This window comes from Podarcis pityusensis, assembly GCF_964106645.2.
Source record: "Podarcis pityusensis genome assembly, chromosome: 2".
Taxonomy (NCBI): Eukaryota; Metazoa; Chordata; class Lepidosauria; order Squamata; family Lacertidae; genus Podarcis; species Podarcis pityusensis.
Window position 1 is genome coordinate 31,654,181 of NC_138029.1, and position 25,472 is coordinate 31,679,652.

The following is a 25,472-nucleotide window of genomic DNA, read 5'->3' on the forward strand; positions in this document are numbered from 1 at the left end:
TTGTCGCAAGCCCACGGCCACTACCTTTATAGAGAATCCTGGGAAGAGTCGTGCAGGCTGCTGCTACCAGTGCTGTGCACTGCGCTGCCTTCCTACCATTGGGTAGGCAGGGCTAGAAGCCTCAAACACAAGTGCCACTGCCTCAAGTGACCCTCTGATGGCTACCACCCGCCCCGCCCCCCCGGTTGCAAGCTGCGCAGTTAGCTTAAGACTGCTACCAAAGCAACTGCTTGGTGTAGGACTTAACTTATAAACACACCTCCGGGGACCTCTCCCTGCCCAATCTGCACACATATAAATAAACATAATTTTAGGACTGATATGGGAAATACCTGTATTTCCGCCATCCCTCCTTCATGTGACACCTTTATCAAAAACTGGTTATCAGCATGTCTGAAGGGAGGGCATGACCAGACAATCACTACTTTCCAGTGGAATTGAATCACGTACCAGCAAATTCAGGTTGCACAATTATAGCTGATGAGGGAGGATTAGTACGGCAAACCTGCTTCCCCAAAAGATCAGATGTTTTGTCATAAGGAAAGTGAGGCGAAAATGCACCGAGGTGTGTGGTGTGACACTTGACTTGACACATCATTGAACTGCCCGGCAAACAGATGCCTATAATCCAATCAGGATACATTTAAAGCACTCTTATTCTGCTTTAAAGGGACACGGGTGGTGCTGTGGGTTAAACCACAGAGCCTAGGACTTGCCGATCAGAAGGTCGGCAGTTCGAATCCCCGCGACGGGGTGAGCTCCCGTTGCTCGGTCCCTGCTCCTGCCAACCTAGCAGTTCGGAAGCACGTCAAAGTGCAAGTAGATAAATAGGTACTACTCTGATGGGAAGGTAAACGGCATTTCCGTGCTCTGCTCTGGTTCGCAAGAAGCGGCTTAGTCATGCTGGCCACATGACCCGGAAGTTGTACGCCGGCTCCCTCAGCCAATAAAGCGAGATGAGCGCCGCAACCCCAGAGTCGGCCACAACTGGACCTAGTGGTCAGGGGTCCCTTTACCTTTACCTTTTATTCCACTTTATGGAGAATCCTGGGAAGTGTCACTTGTTAAGGATGCTGACCTCACAGACCTACTATTGTTCCCAGCACCCTTAACCAATGACACTTCCCAGGATCCTCTGCGATTGTTAAAGAGTGCTTTACATGTATGGCCTAGATGTGATCAGCAATGTCATCTGACCTCCCCAAAAACAAATCAGAACGAATACTCATTAAAATAGCCAACTGCCGCCTAAGTCTAAACGCCCGGCAAACAAATAAGGCTGAATGGTCAACAGACAGGTTGCGTGGAAGTGCTCGGTGCCTCTTATCCTCTCAGAGCAGTATGCCTGGGCACTGCAAAACAGGCAACCCAAAGTTTAACATCTCTCTTGGTAGACGGTTGGCAAGGAAGATGTTTCACTGTGGCAAAGCAGGGAGTCCATCCCTTTCACCTATGTTTTTCTCCAGTATTCATTATGCCCAGGCTAAGTTAAATCCAGGAAGCTGTCATCAGTGATATAAAAAGTGCCACTGGCCACCCCCATGCAATTTTCTGCCATGTGTTAATGCTTTAACGTTGGAGGATAGGTCAAATGATATTACACTGACTATGGCAAAGTTTCTTTCGGAGGTCGCAAGAAAAAAAGACCATCATGCTCTATCTAGACGTAACAAAATGACTACCTTGGTCTCTTTTGCCTGTTGTTTGGTTGTCTTAACTGTATCTTGTTTTGAAACTGTTTTGTGGGTCTATGGACCGCTATATATATATATATATATATATATATATATATAACGTTGGATAGACAGTGGAAGGAAGTGATTTAAAAACTGAATGTGCCATCTGTTCAATGTATGTTTTGCATTTACACTACAGAGAGATCTCATTGAAATTATTTAAGCCTTATAGATGAAAGAAGAGCTGAATGTGAGGAAACGTTCCAGTTACACAAACTTAGGGCAGATCTATACAAATGCACATCCAAGGCACGTTTAAAGCACATGGGCTTCCCACAAAGAATCCTGAGAATTATAGCTTGTTAAGGGAATAACTACAGTTCCCCAGAATTCTTTGTGGGAAGCCATGTGCTATAATGTGTGTTGGATATGCTGTAAATGTATGGTATGAATTTGCCCTCAGACCTCACTAGTTGGGGGTAAGTAGGGTTGCCATATTTTGAAGAGCAAAAAAGAGGATGCTATAACAACTCTCATTTTAAATAGCCCTACTATATGTAGGCTATAGAAGCAGTGATATATTGCTGAGAGTGGCAGAAGAAGAGAAGAGGAAAGCAAATCTTCAGCCACCAGTTATGTCTATGTCTCATCCACAAAGACATTTTGGCAAATTTAAAAACAGAATTTTTACCCCTGAAAAAGAGGACATGTCGTGGAAAAAGAGGACACATGGCAACCTTAAAGAGGTTGATGACATTGACACAAACTTATCAGGACTTTGCCTTGGAACCTGTTTTTATTGTCAACTTCGGTGGGCATGATCCTTTAGCACCTTCGCTTACCCTGCTTATGTTTGAACAGAGCTATAACAGAGAGAGCCCATGAGCTCATAAAACATTATTTTCCTCTCCGATGATCATTGTTGCCAACTGATCAGAAAAGAACTATTGGTCCTGCTCTTCCACTTATTGAAGCAGATGTAGCTTTGCTTCCCCTTAAGGAAGTCCTGATGTAATTTGCAAGCGATCAAAATAAAATGAAAACAAATAAAAAAGTTCACCCACTAATATCTATATATCAGATCACAAGCGCCATGTTCCTCACTAACTTCAGCTGCCAGCTAGAAACTGGTTTCTTAATAATAAGCTATTGTACTGTATATAAGCACAGGCCCTTTCCTGTTTAGTGGCCTGGATGGCAAATCCTGTTTGAGGAAAGAACCTGGTTGAGAGACTCTGGGGTTGCTCAGAAACAGCCGTTAGGGAAACTCTATGTTCTAATTGTGAGGCAAGGAGCATTAATTAAGCCACTCACCAAAGACCTGACAGTAAAGTACAACGTGTCCCCATTTCTCTCTACAACTGTACATATTTCCCACGCTGTTTACTTCTGCTACTTGCTACCTGCTGCAAAAAGCTTGTACCCTTATCTGTAACCCCTGCACCTATCCCAGGTGATCGCCACCTTTTTCTTGATAGAAGCTCTGTGCTTAATAACCAGCTGGCAGGCAGAAGTTCCTTTCCATTCAGGCTAAAGCTGCGCCAGTTGAATTTGTGCATATCATACAGCTTTTCTGTCAGGAAAAAAGTCCCTCTCTTTTCCCTTCTTTCCTTGATAGGTTCTTTCACCCTGATTCAGGTTAAGATACAGTACTCTGTTCATCAACTCTTTCACTTTGCCATTTATGATGCCAAGCTGTCACCATCATTTTATAGTTAATTGTTCAGCCTCTTCCCTCACTCATATATAATGAACATCTAGATTTCAAGCTGACACCCTTAGAAATCATTTATTTATTTAAGCTGCATGCACCGATGGGACCATGAATTTCATGGCAGTGGCATCCTTTTGCTCTGTGGGATCTCAGGAAAGTTACATACTGTAAATAAGGAGACTCATCTGCTTGCTTTGGCTGCCCTGACTCAGCCTCCTGGAACCATCACAGCAGGAATCGGAGTGCTGTTTCCAAAGGAAACTATGACTGGTTCACCAAACTCACAGTGGGACAATTCTGAAGGAGGGAAGCCCTTTGAAAAGCTGCATCAGTCCATGCCTAGATGGAAACCCTGGTGTGTGTGTGTGTGTCTTGTTTGTGACTACATTGATGCCACAGTGGTTGGGGAAAGTGAGTGGAGAACGATCTAGAGCACAGTAGGAAAAGAGCCAGAAGCAAAACACAGGGAAAATAACTGAAGACGGGAAGAAAAAAGAAGTCACCTACAGACTGTCAGGTTTTTTTCTTGCAGGACAGATAGAAGTACATTCCAGAAATGTAGATTTGTGCAAATAAAGTGGATTAAATTGCTCTGCCGTGACAATTCCCCCCCCTTTTTTAAATGGACCTTTATTAACCACAAAAGTGATGGGGAATGCATTGAAAAGTGTGGGAGGAACAAATGATTAATGGGAAGACAGATATAACAACTGTGCAAACAAATAAGAATACAGTGGAACCTCTGGTTACAAACACCTCGGGTTACAAACACTTTGGGTTACAGACTCCGCTAACCCGGAAGTAGTACCTCAGGTTAAGAATTTTACCTCAGGATGAGAACAGAAATCACGCGCCGGCGGCGCAGTGGCAGCAGGAGGCCCCTGTCAGGGAACTGACATCGGAGCCAGAGGCGGAGGCTAGGCTCTCGAGCGATGCTGGAGAAGGGCCCAGCAGGGGGAGAGGCGGCTCACCATCTGGGGAAAGAAATCAGCGTAACACCAGGGATAAAGGGGGGCAGATGGGGGAATCGGCGAGGGGGCTCCAGGACTCCTCGCCGGAGATCAGCGAGGAGAGCACGGGTCCTCCGCTACCCACGCCCTCCCTGCGCAGAAGGCTTCCGTGCAGGGAGAGTAGGAGGAGACTTGGAGTCAAACAACTTTTATGCTGGAAAAGGTTTAAGAAACGCCCACTGACGGATTCTGCTAGCGACTGAACAGCCACGAAGTGCAGGGGCTGTCCAGACAGAAAAGGTTTAACAAGGCAACCTAGCCAGGAGTGGCACAAACTTGCGCACGAGCAACCCCTACATTTATTACAGCCCCATTAGCTAAAGTGGTACCTCAGGTTAAGAACAGTTTCAGGTTCAGAACAGACCTCCCGAATGAATTAAGTTCGTAACCAGAGGTACCACTGTATATTTAGGATGAAAGCTCATTTTCATATAACCTCCCTGCAAACAAATCTGAATGAATGCTCAATAAAGACCAGACATTGTCTAATTTTCACATAAGCTTTCTTACAAATCAGGATGAATGCTCAATAAACAGATCATTTGCAAGAGCCCATGATCTTCTAGACAATTATGGGGCTAAACCAATAAAGAAAAGATGAGCAAGAAGAAGGAGTAAACCTTTGCCTGTGTCTGAAGATCAAATGTGAGTGACAAAGTAAGTGTATGCATGTATGTCTGAGAACTGAGGTGCAGGAATAGCAGGAGGAGCATCTAAACCTACATTGCTCTGAGACCATGAATTCCTAAACCCAGATGGCCTTTCTCATGAGATGCACACCTGTAAGGCTGCATCTATCAATACATTAAGTTTTGGTTGAGAAAAACCCATGGGTATCATTTTCAGTTCTTGTTTTGCAAATGCTTCCTCCTTTGTGATAAATTCCCCTGCTCTTATTCTCTGCTGAAGATGGAAACAAAGCCAAGCCCAAGTTCAGCGCATGGAGGTTTCTTCCAAACTATGACATCACAATAATAATTTTGTCCAGCTTGATCACGAATACCCACACTGAGCATACTTTTCAAAACCTACTGTTCAAAAAGCAATTGCCTTACCGGTTGTTGTTTTTTAAACCAGTTTGACTAGTGTTTCTAGAACATGGGTTACCCCCAGCCAACCCATAGTACAACCTTCTAGTTAGCTAATAGTAAAGGTACCCCTGACCATTAGGTCCAGTCACGGATGACTCTGGGGTTGCGCGCTCATCTTGCTTTACTGGCCGAGGGAGCCGGTGTTTGTCCGCAGACAGCTTCCGTGTCATGACTAAGCTGCTTCTGGTGAACCAGAGCAGCACACAGAAACGCTGTTTACCTTCCCGCCGGAGCAGTACCTATTTATCTACTTGCACTTGATGTGCTTTCGAACTGCTAGGTGGGCAGGAGCTGGGACCGAACAGCGGGCGTGAGGCGTTCACAAAGTAAAGGAAGGATTGAACTCTGATGAATAAGAATACACACAGAGGCTTGAACCAGCAAGACTCTGGGAAGGGTGCGTATAATAATCTCTGTCTCTCTCTCTCTACCCCTCGGCCCAGGTCGTTTTATTCACAAAAGAACTTTTTACAGAGTGTTCGTAAGAACCAATCAGATTTCTTCTAAGCATTTCAACAAACCCCACGTGGGGAGAAAGTTAAACTACCAAAACTAATTAAGCATGGGGTAAACAAAGAACAGAACTACAAAGGAGGTGATAAACAAGCAATATACATGATAAGAAGGATGGCCAGGAGGACAGCGATCAGTATCACCTTCATGTGAGATTTGTTTCCTGGCCCTAAGATTAACATCCTAAGATTAACATATCAGAAAAGCTACATCAAAGAAGCTGCCCACTGTCTTTGATGACCCAGGAGCCTGCCTGGTGAGCAACTGGGCTGTGTACGTAACTTGTGAAGCAAGAGAGATGGGCAGTAGAGAAAATGGCCAGAGATGCAGAGGGTTGTGGGATTTGATCAGAAACTATTGTCAATGTATCAAACCCAGTCAACCCAATGCATTCATTGTGGACACAATGGCTTGATGCATATTTTATAATTCCTCATAGTAATCCCACCTGACCCCACACTCTGGATATTTGCACTCCTACACGGGCGCTCACCTCGTCGTGGGGATTTGAACCGCCATCCTGGTTTAGACCACAGCGCCACCCGCTATAAGTTAGCTAATAGGCAGATGCAATTGACCCTTCTCTATAACAGATGCCAGCCTGAACCTATCCAATTATCATTTATCCTAGATGTTAACAGAGAGTTGGGGAGTTCAGGGTTAAATGGCAGAAAATGCCTAAAGTGGTCAAGTTTGACCTTTTGCTGCAGCCCAAGGCCCTCCATTTGCCTTCCTGCCATCCTTCCTCTTCCTGAATGGGCAATCTATATTGTCCTTTGTTTCACCCCAGCCAACATCCTGATGCATTTTAGCCCAAGGGAAAATATTTATAAATGCCTAGCTATAGCCAACTCCTGTGCTCTGGGCCTTCCGCTGAAGTTAGCTGGTGGAGCCCTACAAGCTTCATGCTGTTCATCTTCCAAGAAGGTAGAAAGAGTGACTACTGGTTCAAGACCCAGCTGCAGCAATAGGGATGTGGGTGGTGCTGTGGTCTAAACCACTGAGCCTCTTGGGCTTGCCAATCAGAAGGTTAGCGGTTCGAATCCACTCAACAGGATGAGCTCCTGTTGCTCTGTCCCAGCTCCTGCCTATCTAGCAGTTTGAAAGCACGCCAGTGCAAGTAAATTAATAGGTACCGCTGTGGCAGGAAGGTAAACGGTGTTTCCGTGCACTCTGGTTTCTGTCACGGTGTTCAGTTGCACTAGAAGCAGTTTAGTCATGCTAGTCACATGACCTGGAAATGCTGTCTGTGGACAAACACCGGCTCCCTCGGCCTGAAAACGAGATGAGCGCTGCAACCCCTTTGACTGGACTTAACCGTCCAGGGGTCCTTTACCTTTACCTTTTTTTTATTGCTGCAGCATGTAAGAGAAGCTACCTGCCCATTTAGTAGCTGGGCAAGTTCAGAAGTTAGACTAGGCTTTCTTGATAATTTAAACTGGCTACAGTGTATATTATGTTATTAAATCAAATTGTTTGGTTAAAGTGAAGTTTGATCCAAGGGGATTCTGAATAAACTATGACATCTCACTCCACGTTCTTGCCTTGAGCCTTCCAGCCAAAATACTGTAAGTCCTACTGCTCTATATTCAAAAGTAGCCAACAAGTCACTTAGCTATTCTGCTGTGGGTTCAATAATACCAGTAATAAAGGTGAGCTATTTAGATGCCCAGCTAAACTGGCATTCCTAAGGAGCCCAACCCCTTTATTTTTGGCACAGTCCCTCCCTGTGTAGCATTTCTCAAAGCTTTCCACTGGGCAAGTAATGGTTCCAGAGTTGGCTTGGTATTCTTCAAAAGCAGAGCATCTATGGATCAATGGTTCCAAATAGTATGGGAAACAGCCTTACTAGAAAAATTAACCAATAAACTGAAACTGTCACGGGGACAAATAGAAGAAGACGCCTTCACCCCGGTATGGTTCCCCTTTATCACACACACAGCCCAACAAGACAATGACAAAAATCCACCAACAGCATACAAATCAATATGGCTAACCTGATCCAAAACACCCACCCCACTCACACATGAAAACAAAGACCACCACAGCCAACCACAAATGAACAGCCACACCTTAGGTCAACCCCAACCTCTCTCACCACCAGAGGCACACAAATGAAACCAATTTGTAAAAAAAATAAAAATTGTTACGTGGGGGGGGGGAATACGAGAGAGAGACATTACACATACCTTTGTAAATCAAGAAAATCTTTAATAAAAATACATTAAGAAAAAAGCAGAGCATTTTTTTGCATCTGCCAAGTCTGTACTTTGCCATTGTCCTCTTAGACTGATCTTCAAAGAGCTATTTTGTTACAGCTAAGCAAGAATTTCTATAATGAAAGGCTTCTACGCTTCAGATTCCCTGATATGAGAAAGTGTATAAGAATCTGCTTGAATTGAACTGCACAGGCCTGCTGCGACATTACATTCATAGCATAGGGAGATGCTGAAGCTCAGGCTTGCCCCATGGTACAGGATGGAGAACTGCAGTCCCACCCCCCACCCCTGGGCCAAATTTGACCTACCAGGGCTCCCTGCTGGGCTCATCAGGCTGTTTTCCCAACCACACCCACCTACCCCATACCTGACATCAGTTGTGACATCAGATGCAGAGCAGGTAGGGGCATGGCTGGAATGGCTTGCTCATGTAAATAATCTGTGCAGAAAGAATGATTAACTTCCTACACATTGCTGCTTGGTTTGGGTATGTGTGATAATTACGTTGTGAACCACCCAGAGATCTACGGGCATAGGGCAGTATACAAATTTAAATGATGATGATGATGATGATCTGGAAAACTTTTATGCTCTCGATTCAGGTTTTCCATGGATTGACATTTTAAGTTGAAAGAGCGGGTTTTCACAGGGAAAGCTTGGGACAAAAAGGGTGTGTGTGCTTGGGCATGGAGCTTTAAAGCATGGGCCATGCCTGGAAAGAGCAGAAGTGTGGATAAGGCCTCAGGTAAGACCTAGAATTCTGCCTTCACGCCACGTATCAGTTTGGGGCCATTTGCACATGTACATCACTAGGCAACGTTTAGAAATCCCCACCTGATCCCCTTTGCCTGTAGGCCTTTGCCACTCACCTTGCAAGAAGGTGATGGTCTTCCCCGGTAGAGAAACTGCAAAAGGAACATTTAACCAAGGTAGAAACTACACAGGACCCATCATCTGACTGTGTATAGGGGGCAGAAGGGAGCCCTGTGAGGACACAGAACAGAACAGGGTGGGCTAGTAGGTTCCATGCCTTTTAAATTCAATCAATGTGGCAAATATTTTTCTCCAATCCATGAAGGGGTGGGGGCCACAGCAAGGAGAAGGAAGGAACATACAGCTTTCTTTGGTCCTCAGCAGAGAGTAGCACTGAACCATGGGCTCAGCCACTTGGGAAAGTGGTATTATATATGGAGATTCTATGGGACGTTAAATATCGCCAACATTATTTGCTACAATTTATGTTGGAAGGGTCTATGCCACAACTTTGTTCTTTTGAACTCATTATTCGGAGTTCAACCCTGACACAAGTGTTGGCTGTGTGCTGCTCTCGCATCTTTTATGGAAAGTCCACCACAGGCCTAGACTTGGAAAGCACTTTCAGAGAATCACTGGAAGCCAGGGTTTTCCCTAAAAGCCTTGTACATTCCCAGCATTCGTTTTACAAATATGTTGGTCATGCTACGTCAGCCTTGTCTGCCTGGTGGGCATGTCGTGGAAGACCTCCTTGCAGAGAAAAGCCACAACATCCCCTTTTAGAGTCAGAAGAACTTCTTCAATTGTAGGAACAGCACCCCCCCACACCCCTGAATAAGGGTATTTCATTTTCAACCCTGGCCTGACCTAATAGTGGAAGCAAAAATGGTAGTGACTTTGGACATCAGGAGAAAAATTAAAATCCAGACAACTAGGAGAGGGTTTGGTGATAGTGGCTAGGAAAATAGGCACTGAATTAAGAAGGGGATATATATTTACCTTGCATGTTTTGCTCTATGGGGAAAAAGAACACCTGCATGTTTTCCTCCCAGAGCAAATAGCCAATAGGATGGGGAGAGAAATTCAGATCATGAAATTGACATGGTGGGGAAGAGTTATTTTTTCCCTCCCCAATGCCACAACCCTAGTTCAATTCAGCAGTGCCATTACCCTCAGCTGCCTTTGCAAACTGTGGGAGATTCAACCACAAAATCCCAAATGATACATCTCACTTGGTCCTCAGAGCACCCGTGCCTTTGGGAGAGGAAGCTCGGGACGAATGATCAGATGGAGTCAAAGGAAAGCAAAGAGATACTTTTAGATGAGAGGTTGGTATTTTATGCAGCAGGACCAGGGGAAATTCAGAAAGGATGCTCGAGAGTGGTGAGAGCCAAATGCACATCTATGAACCATTTGGGACAAGTACAGATAACTGACAACATAAAAGTCATAAAGAAGTGAGGCAGACTATTGCCAAATGCTAACACCGTGTGACCACAGACTGGAAGTTGAAATTGGGAGGAACTAAGGTTTTACTAGCCCAAAACCAAAAAAGAGTGATCATGTGACATTTGCATAATGAAGACTGAGTAAAATGTTCTGCTCCAGTGCCTCCACAATAGGGAAGTGTGAGGAAGGTGCTTTTTCACATGATCTAGGAGAATGCTCCATTTCCCATCAGAAAGTGACAAGGGGGGAAATATGCTTGACCCTGGAAGAGAATAAAGAGGAGATATATTTGGCATTGTATTGTGCAGCCAGTATGCCACAAACTAAGCAGCAAACACAGGACACAAAGGGATATGTGGATCTGGGCATTTCTGTGATGTGCAGAAACCCACAGCAGGGCTGGTGTCAGCACTCGGCATTATTGCACGGCCGTAGTGCCCTAGCAGAGCCCACCACTGACACCTGGACAGCCATATATGAAGCCCAGTCCAAGCCCAATACATCCTCCACCAGATCACACTGGCTCTCAAGACCACTGAATGAAAATCATTAGTTCCATCTTCTATGTTTAAAAAAACCCTCCCCAACCAATCTTGTTTCATTTGGTTCCGTACAGTACCGGCAAGGACCTCAAAGTTCTTTCCACTTAACAGTAACTTAAACTCTCGTCTCCACCTAGTGGCCCGTTGATGCACATACCCTCAATCTTGGCCACAATGCCACCTTCCTGACAAATAAAAGAAGATTGTGAGCCTTCTTGAATGTTATTTTGAAAGCGATCAATGGAAGTGCAGGCGGCAGTACTCCTTTTTGCACTGAGCCCAGGGACAACATAGTAAAAGGGAGGATGAGAGCCATGTGGAGGATCCTAGAGCCTTGTATTTTAAACTGGCCTGCTCCTTCTTTCCTTCAAGCAGGAGCCTTGACATGTGGAAACCTGATCCCTGCAACTTTATTATAGAGTTTAAACATTCATGAGACAGCCAGTTTGCCTGGCAAAATACACGAACAGGCGCCTGTCTGCTCTTTGGATAACAGAGTTGCAGAGATTAGACATCTCTGAATTACAATCCATGTAAACAACCACAAGGCATTGCACACACGTGTGTGTGTGTGGAGTGATCGGCATTCACCTGAGCAGAGAAAAAATGCAAGGACATTATTATGAACCTACAATTTGGAAAGTAGCCTGCAATCAGGTTATCCTGACACTGGAAAAATGCCCAACATTTGTCTGGGAGGGAAAGCTGCATTTGCCTTATGTTAAGTTAGAGAAGAGCTGATCAGAGCGGACAGGGAAGCAGGTTGTATAAGTAAGATGGTGGTATTGATATGTCAGCATATCTGGCTCCCACACAATCTATTTCAGAATTTCAAAACAGTACCAGCAAACGAAGCACATTGGAAGAACAGCACTGGGCTCATATTTGGGACAGACAAAACATGAAGCAACAAGCGTACATAGTGAGATGGAATTACTGAACTACTAAAATACAGTTGGCAGAGATGCAACAGTGTGCCAGCTGTTTTTCCTTATGTCAGAATTGATTAATGTGGCATGTGATTATTTCCAAATGATCAGGTCCCACCCACATATAGAGACTGCAAGTGCAGTTTAGAATATGCTACACCACCAGCTGCTTTCCCCCTCTGCTCGAGAAGTAGCTAACTTGTGGCCCTCTGGATGTTGTTGGACTCCAAATCCCATCAGCCCCAGCCAGCAGGACCAGCAGTCAGGGATGATGGGGGTTATAGTCCAATAACATCTGAAAAGTCAAGTGTTAGCTGCTCCTGATCTACAGGTTCTCTTGGCCATCCTTCACCCCTGCTATTGTGAAATGAAGATGGAAGCCTGCTGATCACAGCAGATGAGGGATGGCATAGGCAGCGAGAGATTTACAAGCCTGAATGGGACCAAGAGGGCCTCCCACCTTCCTCTCCTGGCTGCGTTGCTGAACTACCTGCTACCCAGCTCACTAGACCAGAAATGAAAATGTACCATATACATGGGGAGAATGTAGGTAACATATTTGATTTAAGAGTGCCACCACCTTATACTCTGGACTTTATTTAGTGCACGCTGGCTGGAAAGATTGGTCACTACTGATCTAGAGTTTCTACAGGCGCTGTAATGAAAGGACCACAGTTGCTGCATGAAACAGAAAGGAAGTGAATAGTAAGAACCGCTCTCTTCCTTCAAGGGCTGTCCCATCTTGGCAGTGCTGGCAGTGAGCTTGCACATAAATTAGAAGGAAGACGTAACCTCTCATAACTATACAATGTTTGCCTCTCTTCCAAAAGCCATGGTGTGTCTCTGTGTGTCTGCACCTTGCGCGCGCACGAGGTCAGATATGACACCAAGCTGTGGGTTAGAGGGTTCCATGGTTGCTAAATGCTGCTACTGCGGTAAGCCTGAGCCCACGCCCTGAGGGTTTCCTCTGTGAGGTGTGAGTTCTGCTTCTGCAACAGAAGCAACTGCATCCTAAAGGTGCGAGACAACAGACCTTTCACTTCTTGAATAACACCTGGTCACCATGCTGCAGCCAAGCCAGGGCATTTCTTAGCCGAGTGGAAAATGTCTGAAGGTGTTGTGAGTGTGCTTTGCACTTGGGTTATTCTTGTTTCTCTCACATATTTCTCAGCAGCCCCCACCCCAATGCCACCAACCACACAATCTGACAGTCTGCTGACAGTCATGAGTAGAGAAGACACCCAGCCCCAACCAAAACTGTTTTGCCTTTGCCAGGAACCTGTGATTCTCAAGATGTTACTGGCCTGCAGCTGCCTGAATTCCTGACCATTCTTCATGCTGACTGGGGCTGATGGGAGCTGGAAGCAAACAGCATCTGGAGGGCTACAGGCACTCCATTCCTGGCCTATATCAGTGGTGAGTCACCAGAGATACACTAGGTATTTAACTTGGAATAGCCATACTTTGTTCATTCTGATTTTATGGAGCATCTGCATGCTGTTGTTATCCAGCGCTTTCCCCAGGGTTCTTTTGTCTTTTCAGACTACAGAAAATCTAGCTTTTTTGAACGGTGGCACTAACTCTGCAGGTGCAGGTCCCCTTTGCATTGCTTTTTCCATTATTTCCTAGAGGTGTGGTTGAGACCTGTGCAGTGACATATCCAGCGAGCAAGTCTATAGCCACATCGGGCACACCTTCCATATTAACTCTCTGGCAGCTACCGTTTTATCAACTGTTTAAGATCAGTCTTTTAATGAGCACTAAAATGCTTTCTGTAGTTAAGCAAAATAGTGCTGAAATGAAGAGATTTACAACATTAAAAACTGGCCTTAAAAAACAACTGTCTTCCTGCCACCATTATTTCAAGAAGGGATGGGGGAACAGCTGATCTAAAGATTTGCCAGTTAACAGGTTCAAAGATTTCTAAACAATTCCGGAGAAGTCCTGAAAGTAACCTCACAATTGCAGTTAAATGAATATGTGCTTTAGCACAACCTAAAAGATCGACTGTTGCTGTAGATGGGCCATTGGCCTGATCTGACAGGTACTTCTTATGTTTTTTAAAAGGTTTGGGCTATATTCAACTAAATTCTTGCACTAGTGCAAGGATTAACATTAGTGGAACAGGATTTCCCCCTTCCTCATCTCTCACATACCTTGCATCACCCAGAACAGATTGTGGGCACAGTGGGAGGAGAGTGAGGAAACATTCCATTGAAGGAGAAATCAGTATGCTGAAAATCATCTTAATTCTATGTTGAATCCAACTATGTTGTGTGCTGCCTCGTCTTGAGCTGATAGCATGGAGTCCTCAGAAGACAAACTGGACATCACTGGTAGAGGAAGAGCAACAATGCAGGAAGTGCCTTCTGTGCCAACTTTTAATCGTCTGCTGAACTATTCTGTTCTGCCAGACCTATGCAGTCAATTAAGACTGTGTATTGATGTTAGTTTTTAATTTCTTTTTGCTTTTAACTTGCTTTTAACTTTTTATTATTTTATTGTTTCATGTTTTTAAATTGTTGTAAACCTCTGTGATACATTTTTTAATGATACAGAGGGATATAAATGTTTTAATAACCAAATAAACAATCTTGACAAAAGATCTCTCCATGGTTTTAACTTACTTTTAACTTGCTTTTTCCTGTAAGACCAATTGCAAGTTAAAAGCAAGTTAAAAAGTAAAAGTAAGACCAATTGCAAGTTAAAAGTAAGTTAAAACCATGGAGAGACCTCCTCTGAATAGAGACATTGGATTCTTATCTCATTATACATGATAAAGCTATTTTTAGCCATCTCACCCCTTGCTTTTTCCTGTAAGACCAATTGCAGTCGTTAACAGTCAACAGGTTTACCACACCTATGAGCCAATCACCCATTCCCACCATCCTTCTGAGTTATACCCCTCCCCACCCTCTCACTATATATAAGGACCGGGTGACTTCTGTTTCAGTGTATCTGAAGAAATGTGCATGCACACAAAAGCTCATACCAATAACTAACTTAGGTGATCTCTAAGGTGCTACTGGAAGGGGGAAAAATTATTTTGTTTCGACATCGGCAGACCAACGTGGCTACCTACCTGTAACTATCTCTTGACAGAGAGACTAGGCTAAAGAGTGGGGCAAAGTAAAGGATGGTGGAAGAGGAACGTGCTCAAAATGGGGCTGATGTGAACGTGTAGCTGAGATGGATTTGAAGCATGTCGCCTTTCGGAAAGGAAAAAAAGTCACTTCACTTATTTGCCCTTACTGGAATCTAGGAGGTTTGGCATGATCCCTGCAGACCCATTTCCAGGAAAAGACAGCTCCCCCTCCTCTTTACCAGATGCTGGCTCCGAGGATTGGCCTCGCGGGATCAACTCGTGGTGACTTGCCTTGGGGATGATGTGGATTTAATGTAGCCGTGGCTGCTGCCAGCTGCTCTTCCGCAGCTTTTGTTTGGCTTTCGGAGCCTAAATGTTTGGTCTAGGCCAGGCTTACTGTAGGATTACAACTTCGCGTGTGAGGTGCGAGAGCGGATCTCTCGACTACCACATTCCAGAGAAATGCCCTCCCTTTTATTCAGCATCACTGCGCACCATGCGCCCTGCTGGCACTCAATGAAAGCTATAAAGCAGAAATGGCGCAAGGAGCTTTGTGGGGGTAAGAATCGCACTCGCTCCCCCACCCTTCTTTGTCTGTTGCCTCCACAGGACCCACACTCCCCCATAGAACAGAAAACCCCTTTCCATGGGTTTTTCCTTTCAGGGGTTCAGCCTCCTGACTCAGCTGCTTCATTTTCAAAGCAATTACCAGCAAGGGGCTTTGTAGGCTGTGCTCCCTACCCATTAACACCGGGCTGATTTATAGGAAACCGATGGCTGGGCCTGTCAGAGCTCATTAATGGCTGGCAAAAGAACAAGACAAACAGCCTGGCCAACAAGAAAGGAAATCCTTGTCTGGGCTCGGTAGAGATGTGTGGCCGTTCCCCTCACATTCCAAGCCTGGGCCTCCGAACAGCACCGGGGAGAATGGGAGAAGCTTCTGAGGCCGGTGAGACGTTCAAGTGGGACGAGAAGATCGGGGGACAATCTGGGTTCCTTGCGTCTTTCCTGCAGGGATGGCTGCTGTGTGGAAGGGGCAGGCCCATCTCAAGCCTGGAGCTTCCTCAGAAAACAGTTATCTGTGTACACAGCGAACATAAAAAGCACAAGACTCCCCACCCCACTCCTGCAGAGAACCTTGGGAACTGTAGTTTGCTAAGGGCACCGGGAATTGTTGCTCCGTGAGGGCTGAGCTCTGGTTCCCAGGATTCCCTGAGGGAAGGAATGTGCTTTCAATGCACACACAGTCCCTGTCCTGACTAGATCAGAAGATGCAGAAGTTCAGTTCCTTCCATGACAACTCTGTGAGCAAGCAGAGAACTAAACGGACCATGACATGCAAAGTGTCGCTTTGAACGTTTCAAAACCGCTTTGATTTTTTAGTTTGTTGCTAAGCTGCTGAGAGTATATAGAGTGCTGAGAGTATATAGAGCAGTATACAGTGGTACCTCAGGTTACATACGCTTCAGGTTACATACGCTTCAGGTTACAGACTCCACTAACCCAGAAATAGTACCTCAGGTTAAGAACTTTGCTTCAGGATGAGAACAGAAATCGTGCTCCGGCGGCACGGCAGCAGCAGGAGGTCCCATTAGCTAAAGTGGTGCTTCAGGTTAAGAACAGTTTCAGGTTAAGAACGGACCTCTGGAACGAATTAAGTACTTAACCCGAGGCACCACTGTATAGGTTTCTTCAGTGACATTATTTCCAGTTAAACCAGTTGAAGACCTCTGGTATCGCTGTGTAGCACAAAGCATTTAAAGGCATTTGTTATCTAGCAAAAGCCAAGAACAGGGGCGTAAGGAGTGAAGGGGAGGGGAATGTGACCATGCTGTAATAATGCCCCTTGAGAAGCTCTCATGTTTGTTTCTCAGAAAAGCTGCTTTCATCGATCAAATGGAACAGTCAGACCACTGGCAAGAAGCAGCAGGCCTCAGGCTCCGTAACAAGCGCTGTCTCTTGTACTCTACTGAGAAGCACAAGCCTTTCTTGGCAAACATGTGGAACAGGAGAAAAACCCCATTTTCTGCTGGTGTGTGGGAAAGAAATGAGCATAACAGTAGCTCAAGAACTGCCGGTGTGTGGCGGGGGGGGGGGGAGCCCAGTATTAGACTTTACCTCAGAAAATAATTCCCAACAGGTTCTAAGACTAGCTACTTGGCTATTTGAGCTACCTGATATCGAGGACTTCCTCAATTAAAGTGCATAATACTTTTTAATGCACGTTTCCATTCTGCCACACTATTACCTGCTCAGTCTGCAGTCGCTGCCTTAGAATTTTTCACTGCCCACACAAATTTCCAGTTCTCTTCCCTTTGAGAAAAATAATTCTGCCCCCTCTATACTCTGAATAGGATTGACTGTACCAATCTTACCTGATGTAGAGATGCAGAGATTGTCTGTTGTGCCTCTCTATGAGTTATACCTGTGGGCCTGCCTCCTGCCAGTCAGGAAGCATCTCCAGAACAGGGACTCACACAGAAACACATGTCTACTTTTAGAGAGTATAAAAGTGAAATGCTTGCCAATATCAATTCCAAACCTCAAGTTCTTAGTGAGCTATCAAGAGACAGGGAGTTGACAGAGATGGTGCATTATACTCTAGAAGCTCCTGTTCTATAAGGATGGGATCAGTTTGTAGTCCTGGATTTATTTATGCCAGGAGGTTTATAAATCATCACCAGCATGTCAGCTGGCCTACAACAATGCATAAAACTACAGAACTGGAAATGCTGTAAGCCAAAATGGCTTATCTCCTGAGTTTATGCCAATAAAACTCAGAAACGTGAGGAGTCAGGAGTCCAACGTTGTTTGTTGCAAAGCAATAGGTTACAGTCGGATCGTTCCGCAAAAATGCAACCCCATCCAGTGGTCCAGGCAGTGGTATTATAAAGTTTCAAAGAAAGCATTTCTATTTTCACCCATCATATATATCATTACCTCATTTCATGTTTAATACACATACGCAATAAGCACTAGCAATTTCTGCTGATTAAGTTCTAATTCCCACCGTGTTCTGTTACATTGTGTTAGCGTGCATGTCGGGAACCTGTGTTACGTGTTGCCATTTGCACCATGTAGCAACTTATGTTCTAGCTTTGAGCTATATCTTTGCGATTCACATATTAGCTGTATTTCTGCCCCAATGGGGAGCGTCAGCTTGCAAAAATATCAGTTTCATAAAGTAGCAGGCTACCATAGCTTCTATATTAGAAGCACACTCAAGGATTTACAGGGGTACACATTATCACATTTACTGTGGCCCTTTGGGCCACTACCACAGAAAGGCCTTGAAAATTGTGTAGACCAAATGCCTCGGACACCCGCAACAGATAATCCAAGCAGGGACTTGAAGAGAGCAATTCAAATCATGCCCAAAGTGGCAAAATAGAAACACTGATAGACCAAAACATTAGTGAACCAAAGAGATGTTTTGCACCCAGTGAGATTGGCCATAGCGCACTGTGACTTACTGTGTTCTGCAGCACTTAGTTTCAGTGAAGAAATAAACACATTGCTTTCAAGGACATTGCCTCAATGTCTAAAGGTCTCTAGAGTGAACGGGGCCCAAAAGCTGTGTGGTTCTTTTGTACTGCCCCATCCCTTACATTTTCTGGCTAGTTTTGTGTTATGTACTGAGTTGAATAGGATCCAAAAGGCAGCAGTCTGATTAGTCCCAGAACAATAGGATCCAGAGTGCAGTTGTCTGATTGGTCCACAGGAGCCACCCAATCCAGCTCCAGGTAGAAGGGAATCCACAACCTGATTGGCCTACAGGAGAATCCCGGAATTAGCCAATCACGTGGGGCCCATTGTGTAAATAATGTATATAAGGCAGACATTTTGGGGGAACTTCCATTCCTCTTCACCTCTTTGAGCTGAATAAAGAGCATAAAATCCATTCTCAACTCTGAGTATATTTCATTTTGCAACAACTGTTCCTAGCTGAACACTCAAGTGTCCCAAGTTGTCCCTGTTGTTCTCACTGTGAGGCATTTCTTCTGAATTCTGGGGCTGACCAGCACACAAGGAGCAGGATGCAATTGTCCTTCCTTAAAGGCCCTGCATGTGCTAGGCCATCCCACTCCCATTTCATGGGCCTGAGCAGCTTACATAATAGAGCTTCTCTTCCTCCCCCACAAGCTCTGTAATTTATTCCATCATCTTAGGAAAAGCCATTTACTGTCAATAACAGCTTTAATTAATTCTCCTCAAAGGCCTCTCAATTATTCATCCCAGGGCCGCAGAGAAAACAATTAAAGCACTTTACATCTCTGACCATCATTGGCTCTAGGTGGAAGAGGAAGGCAGGGATGTTGCACTGTAGGGACATTGCACAAGAGAAGGTGGGAGTCCAGAGCATGGGGGGGGGGTGGCCTGGGTTTTGGAAGACTGCGGCTCTTTTTTTGCTTGCTTTGGTAAGCGGTCTCTCTGGAGCAAATGAACTGGAACAGCTCACTGTGACAGATCCCAGGGCAACCCTGCCTACCAAATCCTCCCCCTGTATGTTTCCCCTCTGTTTTCAAATCACAGAATCTTTCATACAGGTCAGTTTGAGACATTCTTTGTTGTAGGCAATGTGGGGTTGCAGGGGAAAGAGAAGCAGGAAGAGAGAGGGGGAGAAAATAAAGAAAGGGTATGGAAAAAGGGGGGAAGGAGGCAGTAAACCATGGGTAGGCAAACTAAGGCCCGGGGGCCGGATCTAGCCAATCGCCTTCTAAATCCAGCCCGCGGACAGTCTGGGAATCAGCGTGTTTTTACATGAGTAGAACGTGTCCTTTTATTTAAAATGCATCTCTGGGTTATTTGTGGGGCATAGGTATTCGTGCGTTCCACCCCCTGTAGTAAACTATTGTTCTTTACAGAGTATATGAGTGGAGTTTTTTTGTCATTGTGGATAGGTGTCTTATTTTTGCTTGTGGAGTGAGAGATCAGAGGGCCCAGGACATGGTTGGTTGTGGGTGATTCGTTGCAGTGTGTTTTGATTGTGTGTGTGAGAGGTGTTGTTGTTGTTGGGTTAAGTTAGCCATATTGATTTGTATGTTGTCAGGGGGGATGGTGTCGGTTACTGTCTTGTTGGCCTGCATATGTAATAAAGGGGATCCACACTGGGGTGAAAGCATCCTCCTTTGTTTGTCCCCATGATAGTTTTTCTACTAGGATGGTTTCCCATATAGTTTGGTACCAGTGGTCCATGGACACTCCCAATAGTTCCCTCCAGAAATCCTCCCCCTCTTTTTCTACCACCATACCATCCCTCTTTCCCAAAACAGAGCTGGGGACTGTCAACCCCTTCTCTTAATGCTGAACCAAGCTACCTGCCTAGATTTACATCCTTGTCACATAACGTATAGTGATTTCCCTGACACAGCCCCAGCCTTTTGACATCCATACTTGGTAAATCCATACCAAACAAGAATATCAGTTTTTCAGAGGCTGGCAGGTTGCGTCAACTGCTGATGCCACATGGAAGTAAACACAGGAGCGTATGGGCATGATCCCACTTGGGGACCTCAGCTCCTCCTCCTGCCTCTGACTGGTCCCTTGGACCGGACAAGACACAGCAAGAGGCAGGCTTTGGAGAAAGAACTTCAACAGCAGCTGGAGATGCTTCTGTCTTTTGGCACCATTCCTCCCACCACAACGTCCCCATTCACTCGGTGTACTGGTTTCCTTCAAGGGAAATATTGCAGTGTATACAACTGGATCAAAAGCTTTCCCCTACCACAAGCAGCCTTATTTGTCACTTGCACGTCATTCCTCTTGCTAAACTTAGATATGGTTTGGCATATCTAAGACTACTAGCTACAATACAGAACTGGGCTGCTGAAGTAAAGACAGAAATCAACTCATCCTCCTGACCCTGAAACTTTATAATGGCGGTGTGATTGGTGAAGCCCCATTGTCCACCAGGCCTTTGAACTGGAAAGAAAATTATTGAAGGAGGTTTTGTCTCCTGAAAAACTTGCTATTCATTTCTTTTTATTGGGGAAATGTTCTCTGAGGAATGCAGTTTGTTTGTTCTGTTCCCGAGAAGTCAACAACCACACTGGTTGTTTACCAATTTACCTAAAGTTTTATATTTGCATTTACACTCATCTGCACCATTCTTAATTTTTGCAAACCAGAAAACTGCGGGTTGTGAGCCAGGAAAAGGGAACTGATTAAAACAGGCCTGAGAGGCTTGAAGGTGGCTATCCCAAACCTGGAATCAAAGGCAGCTGAGGAGACTGTATTTCTTTCCTTAACCAGATGAGTGCTCAGTGCTGGTATTCCTGGATTATCATCTAAACACCCACAAGCTGATCAAACCACCTCATTTCTTTACCTCAGCCTGCAAAGGGTTAAGGCAGCAAACAACAAATCCTCTTCCTCTCCCCCATCACCACCATCCAGTATGCAGCTAGGGGGCGGGCCTGTCGGGAAGCCCAGATTTCTGCAGGGGTTTTACTGGAAAAGTTGTTGTGGCAGGTGGGAGGGGGTCGCCATGGCAACGGCAATGGCACATGAACAGGTTAGCTGGTGGCATACTATTGCGGATCAGATTCATCAAAAACATCAGGACAGAAAACTGCCCAGCCTTGGAAAAATGCAATGCTCGATGTCTAAGCAGAGAGGCGGGATGGGAAAGCCAAGACGGCTAGGATCTGGCTATGGTGATTAATCAGAGGGGAGGAAAGGGCACTCTTTGAGCATCACTTCACAGCTTCCAGAGACAAGCCCCTCCACCTAAAATATACTTGGAGGCAGATCGCTCCTTCCCTGAAGCAACATTATGCAAGCACAGCAGGGATGGGCTTGGATGAAATGCGAAAGCATCACATTCCAGCTTTATCTCAGGAAGATTTCACCCACTTTCCCAATTTTCCCAGTCACATACCTAACATACAAATGCCTATCCTCAGTACTGGAAAATTGCGGGCAGATAAAATATCAAAGTTGGTATCAGAGAGCTGAGCCGATTGGCTGGGCAGCCTTTGGGGGCAGTTGTGGATGTGCACACCCCAGCTTATTTTGCATTTCAATCATAGCTGCCAGAACCTCCTTTAGTCAGATTTAACGTGCTCCTATCCCCCACCCCACCCTGAACCAGGTGTATGCTGCATCAGTGTGGTTTCCAAGAGAGGGGAATTCTGGGAGGCAGGCAGTGGCTTCTGCTTGCTTGTGAGGTTACATGTATGTACCCCAGTCCACTGGAGCAGGAACTGGCAAGCCACACCAAGAAAACCCCATGGACAACGACAACAGGCAGTGGAAGTGCCTGGCGTGCTCTGCTCCATGGGGTCACGAAGAGTCGGACACGACTAAACGACTGAAAAACAACAACAACCCCAATCCACACTGTGGACCTGGAATGGCTTCCATTCCAACAGGTTGTGTTATTAACCTGAAATTGCAGGACTAGGTTGTGCAACCTGTTATCTCATTAGCTCAATCTCTTAGGAGCAAAGGAGGAGGAGTAGATAACAGGTGGTGTGCTGATTTTACCCCCTTTTGGGGTGAGATCCAGAATCTGGATAGAGCTCAAGCCACCCATTCAAATGGGTGCAGTCAAACATCTTTGCAGGACAGGAAACCACAGAGTGTAAAAGAGATCATTTGCTACAGAAGGGAGGAATAACCAGTGTCTTAAGGTTATGCCCAAACTAGCACATCATTTCATTTCATGTTTGTTTTATTGCTTTCATGCATTCCTCCATATTTCCCCATAGACACAGGTTTCTTAATCCCATGATCGTAGGCTGGGTTTATATATACATATTTCTTAATCTATGCAAAATATGTCTCTCTGTGTGTATTCTGATAAATTAGATAGATTGTAGGGGGGGAAGGGGAAGATGGGAAGAACTCAAGTTGGGATAGAAGAGTAGTAGCATTTACTAGGCAGTAAGTTCACTCATAAAGAAACACCCTCAGCCTCCTAGAGCACGAGTAGGATAACTAAGGCCTGGGGCTGGATCCGGCCCAATTGCCTTCTCAATCCGGCTCGCAGACGGTCCAGGAATCAGTGTGTTTTTACATGGGTAGAATGTGTCCTTTTATTTAAAAGGCATCTCTGGGTTATTTGTGGGGCCTGCCTGGTGTTTTTACATGAGTAGAATATGTGCTTTTATTTACAATGCATCTCTGGGTTATTTGTGGGGCACAGGAATTTGTTCTTTTTTTTTTCTCTTCCCAAAATATAGCCCGGCCCCCCACAAGGTCTGAGAGACAATGGACCGGCCCCCTGCTGAAAAGGTTTGCTGACCCCTCTCCTAGAGCATGGGTCCTGCTGCTCTGGTTCCTGTGCATTGACCTCCATCCCCTCACCACCCTCCATTGTCCCATGAATACTTCCTACACCAACCTCTCCTTCTCCATCCCCAGCCTGCTCTCATGCCAGTTCGTGACAATATGGAAAGAAGCGAAGCTCCCAACAATGGCAAGGAAGGAGAAGGGTCAATGGCCAGGAAGAAGTCTGTGCATAACCAATCAAGATCCATTTCACAAAGATTTGTACCTCTTTCATGAGTTATTTGCCGGCTTGCAAAAGAAAGGATTTTAGCCTATAATAAAACTGAATCATTGTGAGTCACAAACAGAGGATAAGAAGCATCAAGATACATCAGTGCCAAATGTTCCAGGACTGGAGGACAAGGAGAAGTCCACCTTGCCCCCAATTTCTCGGGAGAGTGCATCTGGTAAATCATTCAGTTCCTAATATACAACATTAAGAAAAAGCCAGGTCCGTTGCTATCCAGCAATGAGTCATGCATTCTCCTACAGCCAAATGTGAAAAGGGGGACTTAGAGTGAAACTACATTCCCCAACCCCCGTACAAATATGCATTAAACACATATGCATGTCTGAAGATTTGTATCAATGCAGGGTAAAAGTAAAGGGACCCCTGACCATTAGGTCCAGTCATGGCCGACTCTGGGGTTGTGGCACTCATCTAGCTTTATTGGCCGAGGGAGCCGGCGTACAGCTTCTGGGTCATGTCGCCAGCATGGCTAAGCCGCTTCTGGCGAACGAGAGCAGTGCACGGAAACACCGTTTACCTTTCCGCCGGAGTAGTACCTATTTATCTACTTGCACTTTGACATGCTTTCAAACTGCTAGGTTGGCAGGAGCAGGGACAGAGCAACAGGAACTCACCCTGTCGCGGGGACTTGAAATGCCTTCTGATCAGCAAGTCCTAGGCTCTGTGGTTTAACCCACAGCGCCACCCGCAGGGTAGGGGAGCACTAATAGGGGAGAAGTGACAGGTGGGAGGAGCATGTAACCCCTTCCATGCACACATACTACCCCATCTCTCAGCCGTTTTCCTCTGCAGTGGACTTCTCCCAGTCTTGGGACCTAAGAGGGGAGGGAGAGTAACAACAACAACAACCAAAAGAGCCCAGCAAATTAAAAGGGAGATATAGAGGGAGAAATGACCCAGGAGATATAGAGAGCCAGTGTGGTGTAACAGTTACAGTAGAGAGGTGGACTGGAACCTGGGAGATCAGGGTTCAAATCCCTACTCAGTCATGAAGCTCAGTGGGTGGCCTTGGGCCAGTCATTGTCTCTTGGCCAAACCTACCTCACAGGGTTGTTGTGAAGATAAAGTGGGGAGAGGAGGACCATGTGCCCGTTCTTGAGCTCCTTGGAGGAAAAGGTGGTATATAAATATATTTTTAAAAAATAATCAATGAGAACAGGAAGAGTTAAGCATTTCCTCCCACCAGCCAAATTTACATTTTTTTGAGAAAAGCAGGGGGTGTTCGTTCTTAATTTCCCAAGACTGCTTTGTGAAGCCACCCTGAGAGGTGGCTATCAACCTCCCACAGGACCAGAAACTCAACATTCAAGTTGACTGTCTGAAGAGAGATTTTGAGGCCTCTAGAGTCCTCCTCCTTAACACACAGCACTTCACACCTTGCTAGAGGATAAGAGAAACAGGCCTAGTGCTGCTTGACCTGCTGCAGGGAGAGAGAAAACAATAGGCAAAATAGAGTGGGGTTTTTTGTTTGCCTTTCTAACCATTAGTTACTGCACAACTTGTAAGTGCATAGCAACTGCCTACTGCTGTGCTAGAGGCAATTCGGGAAAGACAGGTATTTTGTCAGAGGGATTCCAGGCACACACTGGAACTTTGGGTTTGTGCATTTAAATTGAATGAAAGGGCTGTGCTGTCCAAGCACAACAAACCCAACTTTTTGTGGTTGGGAAGAAAGGGAAATGAACTGAAAAGTGTGAGATGAGCAAATTATTAACAGGGAGATGTGTGAACGCTCTGCAGGAAAACCAGGGTGAATGCTCATCGTCGTATGACAAACAAATCTGAACAAATACTTAAGAAAGACTGGATAAATCTAACCTCTGGATAAGCATTGTGCAAGGCAATCAGGATGAATGCTCAATAAATAGGTTGTGGTGGGAGAGGGGGCAGAAGAACGTTTTCTCCTGCTCTGTAGGGTAGGGTTTGAACCAATGGCTTCAAGTTACAAGAAAGGAGATTCTGATTAA

General features: G+C 45.3%; 1 protein-coding gene and 1 long non-coding RNA gene across 3 annotated transcripts in view; one reads left to right on the forward strand and one right to left on the reverse strand.

Moving 5' to 3' along the window:
- The window catches only part of LOC308470691, a 45,704-nt gene extending 31,968 nt beyond the window's left edge, over positions 1–13,736 (forward strand). For both annotated transcript variants that reach the window (XR_013982560.1, XR_013982561.1), the window contains 2 exons: positions 13,172–13,312; positions 13,439–13,736. This is a non-coding gene — a long non-coding RNA (uncharacterized lncRNA). The remainder of the gene's footprint in view (positions 1–13,171; positions 13,313–13,438) is intronic.
- PGS1 (phosphatidylglycerophosphate synthase 1) overlaps positions 1–25,472 on the reverse strand; it is a 125,292-nt gene that overhangs the window by 91,467 nt on the left and 8,353 nt on the right. The window lies entirely within an intron of this gene.